The sequence below is a fragment of the Mesoplodon bidens genome, assembly GCF_964165515.1.
Source record: "Mesoplodon bidens genome assembly, contig: HAP1_SCAFFOLD_240, whole genome shotgun sequence".
Classification (NCBI taxonomy): Eukaryota; Metazoa; Chordata; class Mammalia; order Artiodactyla; family Ziphiidae; genus Mesoplodon; species Mesoplodon bidens.
The window spans coordinates 396,685-405,589 of record NW_027671802.1 but is presented as its reverse complement, the minus strand read 5'-3'; the positions used below and the strand labels follow the sequence as shown (position 1 = coordinate 405,589).

The 8,905-nt window shown below is 43.2% G+C and overlaps 1 long non-coding RNA gene across 1 annotated transcript; it reads left to right on the top strand.

Annotated features, from left to right (window-relative positions):
• Window positions 1–212: 212 nt before the first annotated feature.
• On the top strand, window positions 213–2,556 carry LOC308611030. Its single transcript, XR_014014757.1, has 3 exons — window positions 213–424; window positions 1,546–1,585; window positions 2,288–2,556. It is a non-coding gene; the product is annotated as an uncharacterized lncRNA (long non-coding RNA).
• The last annotated feature ends 6,349 nt before the right edge of the window (window positions 2,557–8,905 follow it).

The following is an 8,905-nucleotide window of genomic DNA, read 5'->3' as shown; positions in this document are numbered from 1 at the left end:
ACCCATTTACATACCTGGGGAAGCCCGAAGCCTCCCTTGCCTGCCTTCCTTACGGGGCTCAGAGAAAAGCTGCGCATGCGTGCGCGTGCTTCCAAAGCGCCTCGCTAGGGGGCGGAATGGGAAACAGGAAGTTCTAACGCCTGTCGTACAAGCGCGACGTAAAGCGGGTCTGCTTTATGGCACCCTGCTTCCGCCGTAAAGCGCCGTTGGCAATCCCGCGTGAGTGGGTTGACGAGACGACTGCCAGGTGAAAAACGCGGTTCTTGGAGGTTGGCTGACTTGACGTCTTCCCCATGGGCAAACGCGGGAGCCGGAGCCGGAGCCGGAGCCGGAGCCGGAGCCAGAGCCAGCTGCTCAACTCCCTAACTAAAAAGCAGAAGCATCATCTAAGGGATTTCGGCGAGGAGCATCCCTTCTATGACAGGTATGGAGAGGCAAGGCTGGGACCGGCGCTGCCGGCGTCCTTTCCCGGTGGGAGCCCGCGTGTCCCCGCGTTTGGTCCGCCGGTGCCCCGGGGGTAGTGACAGGGCAGCTCCCGCCGCGTGCCACGCTGCCCCGGCGCCGGCCTAGCTCGCCCGGGGATCCTGGCGGCTTCCCGCCTGAGGTGGGGTTCTTCACCGGTCTTCCTACCCTTTGTTGAGCCTGTAGTTTTATGCTAGACGGCACGCCTCCTGTGTGGCGACTGGGCAGAGGTTTTATAAGCTTGTGTTCGTTTTCTATGTTTTTAAAGAATTGCTTGGGGGCTTCCCTGGTGGCGCAGTGGTTAAGAATCCGCCTGCCAACGGAGGGGACAGGGGTTCGAGCCCTGGTCCGGGAAGATCCCACATGCCGCGGTGCAAGTAAGCCCGTGCGCCACAACTATTGAGCCTGCACTCTAGAGCCCGCGAGCCACAACTACTGAGCCGGTGTGGTGCAACTACTGATGCCCGCGAGCCTAGAGCCCCTGCTCCGCAACAAGAGAAGCCACCTGTCGCCGCAACTAGAGAAAGCCCGGGCGCAGCAACGAAGACCCATAGCAGGCCAAAATAAATAAATTAAAGAAGTTAAAAAAAATAAAAAAAGAATTGCTTGGGATCCTCGACATCACCTATCTATTCAATGACCATGAGGAAACTAATGTTTGGGTAGTTGTGGGTTCCTCTCTAAGTGTCCAGACTCTCAGTTATGATCTTAGTGCTCATCCCACCCCTTTGGGCTGCTTTATCAACAATTAGAGGGATAGTCTACTTAAGAAATTTGCTAGAAAAGGTGAACCCCGAGGGCTTTTATTTGCCAAAATTTCCCATCTTTTGGATGAGAGCCTGTTACTGTGTGACTGTAGTATTTGTCATGTGGTCTTGTTAGACTTTTTCATTCGTCTCTTATTATCTATTTGGCATATCCTTCCAAAACCTGTCCAAATGCATATGGAGTTTTTACTTGACAATAGATATAATGTATTTATAACGGTATAGTCTGCCATGTTCATTTAAAGTTGTATCATTAGACTTTTCCTAATTGCTACCTACTAGTAGTTAAAGTTTAACATTGCCTGTTTCTTCTCAGGGTTTCCAGAAAGGAAACAAAACCACAGACTTGTCAACTGGTAATGCTTTATACCTTCTTTATGATAGTAGATTCTGGACTGTTACTTTTAAGATTATATATGGTACTAAAGTTTGGCTACATTTCCACTCTCTTTGATTTTAGATGTAAGCTATATTTTAGTAATATTGCTTAGTTTTAAGTGCAGATGTCTGTTAAAATGCCATTGTGATAACTAATGTAGTATAGAGTATGGAACTGTCCTGAGAGATTAGCCTGTTAGAACCTGTTAAGGAGGCTTACCAGAGGGCTCTTGGTGAATCCTAAGAGGGATTGTCATGTTTGCTTAACATAAAATAGAGTGCAAAATCATCAAAGGTCTTATTTCATTACCACAGACTCAGAAATAAAGTACTTTTTTGTTGTAAGTTTTCCTGTTGCTCCTTTAAAGGTGCCAAATGTCTGACACATAGGTTAGATCGCCTTATAACCTAAAGCTCCATGTGTTTAGTTTGCTGTCTTCCCATGTGGAACATGAGCAGTTCAAAGAAGAGGAAGCGCTTCTAGAATCATAGCTAGATTAGCTGTTTGAAACAAATTTGGTGCTCGGTCTGGTTGAATAGATAGGATTGCATATTTGCAGAAAAGCTAGTTTTTATTTAGAAAAGTCTGAACTTGGTTCCACTGTGGGCCTGATGATAGTCGTGGGGTAGCAACAAGACCAGTATAATTTTTGTTTTTAAAATCCCCATTTTCCTTTTAGTCAGAGAGTTTATAGATACTTCAAGTTCTGAAAGTGAAGCATAGAGTGAACCAGAACAAGTTTCTGGTTACAACAGACTACTTGCCACATTAAAGGATGTCTCCAAGGAAGATGAGGAGGAGGAAGAGGAGGAAGACAGTGTTCTAGATGAGACAGAAATGAATCTTGAAGATGGCGATAGTGACGTCATTGTGGAGGAAGAGCTGGCAGTGGAGTCCACTGACATGCAGAAGAGTGAGTGTCTCTGATGTGGGTTTATCATCTTTGCAGGGACCACAGACAGATTGCCCCAGGGGCAGGGTGCCTTGTACCACAGAGCTGGGTGAAAGCACATGGATTCAAAGCAGAGATTCTTAGCATTGTTGGGCTCTGTGATATCTTCAAGAATCTGATGAAAACACAGGACCCTGTGGCCATAAAAATGCAGAAATGACATTTTTGCTTACGATTTCCAGGATTTCATCAATCCTACTTCAAATTCCCCTGATTGGGAGGAAAGGGAACATAATTCTGTTTTTGTAATGGTCTCAATTTATGAAAGAGATTATTGTTCCTGCCTTAGAGGAACCAAGTTTAATGGAAGCTAGACATAAAATATACAAAACTTTTCAAGCATCAAATCTGAATGGAACCGATAAATATAAGGTGTTAAAGAGATGCAAAGTGGTCACATGCTGCCAGGGTAAACGAGGGGAGGCTTCAGAGAAGAGCTGGGACTGAAAGCTGAAAGGGACTCTGTCTCACTCAGACATCTAGGTGACTATTTTTTTAAAAATTATCATTAATTTATTTATTTCTGGCTGCATTGTGTCTTTGTTGCAGTGCGCCGGCTTCTCACTGTGGTGGCTTCTCTTGTTGTGGAGCATGGGCTCTAGGCACGTGGGCTTTGCTAGTTGTGGCACACGGGCTCAGTAGTTGTGGCTCACGGGCTCTAGAGCACAGGCTCTGTAGTTGTGGCGCACGGGCTTAGTTGCTCGGCGACATGTGGGATCTCCCCAGACTAGGGCTTGAAACCACGTCCCCTGCATTAGCAGGCGAATTCTTAACCACTGTGCCACCAGGGAAGTCCCCATAGGTGACTTTTTAATTTAACTTTAAAATCAACTTTATTGAAGTATGAATTACATTCAACAAGGTGTACCCATTTTAAGCGTGTAATTTGATAAGTTTTGACAAATGTGTATATCTATATTGTCATCGCCAAAGTCAAGATACAGAACACTTCCAATACCTGCAACAAGTTCCTTCTTATCCTTTTACAGTCAGTTTCCCAGGCCTGGCATCAGGCAACCACTGACATGCTTTCTTTCACTATGTATTAGTGTTTCCTTTTCTAGAAATTCATATGAATGGAAGCATACAATAAGTACCCTTTTGCACGTGGCTTCTTTGGCTCCTCATGTTGTGACTCATCCGTGTAGCTCATATTAGTAATTCATTTCTTTTTATTACTGGAATAATAGTCCATTGTCTGAATATATCTGGGTAACTTTTTATATTCTATTATCTTAATGCCTACTTGCCTTACTGTATTTTTTTCTATACTTTAAGGTGTCACACACCATTCTTAGTATTTTCATTCATCACTTGTACTCGGATAAAAAAATCGTTGCCTCAGACTTAGGGATTGTTTTAATTTTGTTGGTTTTCCAGTTTTCTTTCATGTTTTAGGTTTTTAAAAATGAAAAGTTTGGCTTTTTAAATTATAAAAGTAATATATATTTACTGTAAAAATTTAAGAGGGTAATACAGTTAACGTATATCTCCTCCACCGTGGGATGAACACCTTTAACATTTTATAGAACCTTCCAGACTACTTTTTTATGGATATATGAGTGAATATATATTTGTGTGTATGTGCATAATGGCCTCATACATTTCTGTAAGTTACTTTTTTCTTTAATAATATAACGTGTGTAACTGTGGGTTACTGCCGCTAGAACCCTGGTGTCCAAACTCCCAGGCCAAATCTCCTTCTACTACATTACACTACCATGGGGAAGCTTAAAAAAGAAAGGGAAAGTATGAAGGGTGATTTTTCCATAAATTAAATCAACTTGAAAAGGTGCATTTGGAGAGTCAGAGAGTACTGATATTGTTAGAAAGAAGAAAGGTTTAAAAGCTGGTTAAATCTCATTCAAAAAAAATCCATATGTACCACATTGTAAAAAAGAGAAGGAAGACGGCGTTCATGATTACTGGGCTGGCAGGGTAGGGGACAGTTGCATGCTGGGGGTGGCTCTCGTACTGGCTCTTCCACTCTTCACACTTGTGCTCGGCCAGGGCCAGGGACCGCTGAGGGAGATCAGAGGAGAGGGTGGTGCCTTGGGGGTTCCAGGGAGTTGTGCAGCTGGCTCCCTTGCCACCCAGACTGCCCCAGGGTTCCCAGCCCCAAGGATTATGGAGCATCCCCACACCTGTTTGCTCTGCAGTTGCTGTTGTGCACGCATTTTCTCCTCCAGCACTTTCTGCAGTGTCTCCTTGGCCTTCTGCTCATAGCTGTTTTCCTGGTCTTCCATCCGTAATAACAACTTATTCATTCCCCAAGAAGTGTATTTCTGTAAATTTGAGGCAATTCAACAAATACACATTGACCTACTGTGTGCTAAAGCCTGAGCAGGGATACAGAAATGAAAAGAAATTGGTCCTTGCCCACAGGGAAGAGATGTCCGTAATCTGGTGGACCTTCTTCCAGGCTGGAGGCAGGCAGGGAGAGTCCCTCAGGTGATGTGAGAGGTGAGTGGGGATAAAAAACTGCCCTGGGCATGCTGGGCCTCCTCCCCTAGGCCTTCCACAGGCATTTGAAATCCGACATTTCCAAAGGGAAATCATCTTTCTAAACCTGCTCCTATCTCAGTGGCCAGCATCACCCCCCACCCAGTCTCCCAAACCCTAAACCAGGGAATCATCCTTGATTTCTCTCTCACCTTCTTCAAGGAATCAGTTCCTCATCAAGCTCTGTCAAGTCAGCGTCTTTAACGGCTCCTTCGTTACCTGTATCCTCTATCCCTACCGCCACCTCCTTAGTTCAGACCCTAGTGACACTATTACATGGTTTATATAGAGACTATGTGTTATCTTCATGCCTTGCCTCCCTCTAAACCCTTTTCAGTCTTGCAGCTAGAGGGTTCTTTCTAAAACTTAAATCTGATCCCATCACAACCTGCTTAGATCTCTCAGTGGTTCTCAGTGTTCTAAGAATCAGGTCCAAACTCCTTGGCATGGTTCCTACTTACAAGCCCAGACTTTCATCTCATGCTGCCTCCACGCAAGCTGAACTGCTTGTAGGTCCCCTAAGCACTGTGCTTTTCAGCCTCTGCCTTTGCCCATAAAGCTTCTTCTGCTTGGAGTATCGTGACCCACGCTTCTCACCTGGTTAACTTCTACCCATGTTCAAGATTCAGCCCTAGAATCATAAATTCTGATAAACTTGGCCAACCATACCTAGCCCCCGACTCTTTATGGATTAGGCAGTTTTACTGGTGTTACATAGTATCTATATTTCTGATCTATTGACTCATGTGTCTCCTTTAAGGGATTGTAAACTCCTTTGAGGCAGGGAGCATTTTTATTTTTGTATTTTTTGTATTTTATTTATTTATTTATTTATTTATTTATTTTTATTAGTTTCTGCTTTATAACAAAGTGAATCAGTTACACATATACATCTGTTCCCACATCCCTTCCTCATGCATCTCCCTCCCTCCCACCCTCCCCATCCCACCCCTCCAGGCGGTCACAAAGCACCGAGCTGATCTCCCTGTGCTCTGCGGCTGCTTCCCACTATCTATCTACCTTACATTTGCTAGTGTATATATGTCCATGCCTCTCTTTCGCTTTGTCACAGCTTACCCTTCCCCCTCCCCATATCCTCAAGTCCATTCTCAAGTAGGTCTGTGTCTTTATTCCCGTTTTACCCCTAGGTTCTTCATGACATTTTTATTTTTTTTTAATTCCGTATATATGTGTTAGCATACGGTATTTGTCTTTCTCTTTCTGACTTACTTCACACTGTATGACAGACTCTAGGTCTATCCACCTCATTACAAATAGCTCAGTTTCGTTTCTTTTTATGGCTGAGTAATATTCTGTTGTATATATGTGCCACATCTTCTTTATCCATTCATCCGATGATGGACACTTAGGTTATTTCCATCTCCGGGCTATTGTGAATAGAGCTGCAATGAACATTTTGGTACATGTCTCTTTTTGAATTATGGTTTTCTCAGGGTATATGCCTAGTAGTGGGATTGCTGGGTCATATGGTAGTTCTATTTTTAGTTTTTTAAGGAACCTCCATACTGTTCTCCATAGTGGCTGTACCAATTCACATTCCCACCAGCAGTGCAAGAGTGTTCCCTTTTCTCCACACCCTCTCCAGCATTTATTGTTTCTAGATTTCTTGATGATGGCCATTCTGACTGGTGTGAGATGATATCTCATTGTAGTTTTGATTTGCATTTCTCTAATAATTAATGATGTTGAGCATTCTTTCATGTGTTTGTTGGCAGTCTGTATATCTTCTTTGGAGAAATGCCTATTTAAGTCTTCTGCCCATTTTTGGATTGGGTTGTTTGTTTTTTTGCTATTGAGCTGCATGAGCTGTTTATAAATTTTGGAGATTAATCCTTTGTCCGTTGCTTCATTTGCAAATATTTTCTCCCATTCTGAGGGTTGTCTTTTGGTCTTGTTTATGGTTTCCTTTGCTGTGCAAAAGCTTTGAAGTTTCATTCGGTCCCATTTGTTTATCTTTGTTTTTATTTCCATTTCTCTAGGAGGTGGGTCCAAAAGGATCTTGCTGTGATTTATGTCATAGAGTGTTCTGCCTATGTTTTCCTCTAAGAGTTTGATAGTTTCTGGCCTTATATTTAGGTCTTTAATCCATTTTGAGCTTATTTTTGTGTATTGTATTAGGGAATGATCTAGTCTCATACTTCTACATGTCCCTGTCCAGTTTTCCCAGCACCACTTATTGAAGAGGCTTTCCTTTCTCCACTGTACATTCCTGCCTCCTTTATCAAAGATAAGTTGAGCATATGTGCGTGGGTTTATCTCTGGGCTTTCTAGCCTGTTCCATTGATCTATCTTTCTGTTTTTGTGCCAGTACCACACTGTCTTGATTACTGTAGCTTTGTAGTATAGTCTGAAGAGGGAGCATTTTTAAACAAATAAAATTATTTTTGTAGGCTTGGGGATCTGAACAATATTCAGTAAAGTCAAGTTTTAAAAATTAATACATTTGTATTTTTAGAATTTCTCCTGGCTTCAAGGTCAAAAAGAAAAAGACACAAGAGCAGCTTTGCAAATTCACTGGGGGTCTTGCCTTTCCAGTGCTTTTCATTTTTACGCCCTGTGATTTTTGGGAAAGCAGGAGCCTTTTACTGTCGCTTCTGGGTTACCCAACTGGGTAAGAGATAGTCTAGATAATGCAGATTTAGAGTTCAATATCAAATCATTTCCATTTAGCTTTGGAGTCATCTGAAAATTTGGATTTAAATGTTGAGTGGGTCTTATGTTCTTGGAATTGTCATTAGAAACCAGATACAGGAGTTACTGGTTGAGATCATACATGGTTATGTCCAGGTTATTGGACTTAACCATGCTGGTCACTGACCAGCTTTATCCCCCTTTGAAAACGAGTAGACTGGCATTCTGGATTATATGTCAGTCTCTTACGAGCTTGGTTGGCATTACTGAAAAAATAAAAGTTGTGGATCCGCAAACCCATAGACTCTATAGGCTATGTTCCCCTGCAGAATTCTAACTACATGGCCACCTTATCTTCCTAACATCAAGTGGGAGCAGTCTGGCCGGTCCATCTCGTTCTCTTGATCTTGAGTCCTCTGCAAAAGACATCCCCCTTTTCTGCACCAGCACATACGTCACAGCCCTGAAGAAAGTGTAGACATCTGAGATACGTTAACAGTGGGGGAGGGCTGATATCCCGTGAACAGACACATAGATGCCTGTTAGACCTGGAAATTGAAAACCAGAGAGGCGGGGCCACACTGGTTTTGGCCCAGGCCACCAGCCACTGGTGTTCCCAGCAAAATGTTCCCAATGTGGGAGTTTGAGGAAGCAGGGAAAGGCAGGTGGTGTGAGTTTATTAGGACTTGAGGCCCTCAGCCTTGCACTGAGGCCAGCTGAACCCCCAGAGCGTGCTTCCTGCCCTCCTATGGGCTGCTACTCCTAAAGGTACTTGGTTTCAACAGTTATTTGTGCATCAGGTTAAAGACTGAAGGGAGAGGGAACTGCAAGCCTAAATTCTTCATATCATACGCCACCTCCCTTTCTCTTCTTATTATATAAGCAATTCATGTGAAAAACAAATAAGGCAAGCCAAACAAAACAAAATTACCTGAAATCTTGCTATCCAAAAGTTGCCATTAGTATTTTGGTGTATACTTGTTCCAGATTTTTCTTTATTTTTAACCCTTCATTAAGGCCATTGTAGTCTTGACAGATGATGCTGGCACAAGCACTTGAGATGAGACTCCTCTTTTTAAAATACTGTATTTGCATTTGGCTGAATTTGTCTCAGGCCCTGCCTTGCCTGGTCCCCAGCGTGGTGTTTTCTGCTGCAGTCTCTGTAAATTGGAGTTGGGGTGATGGGGCGGT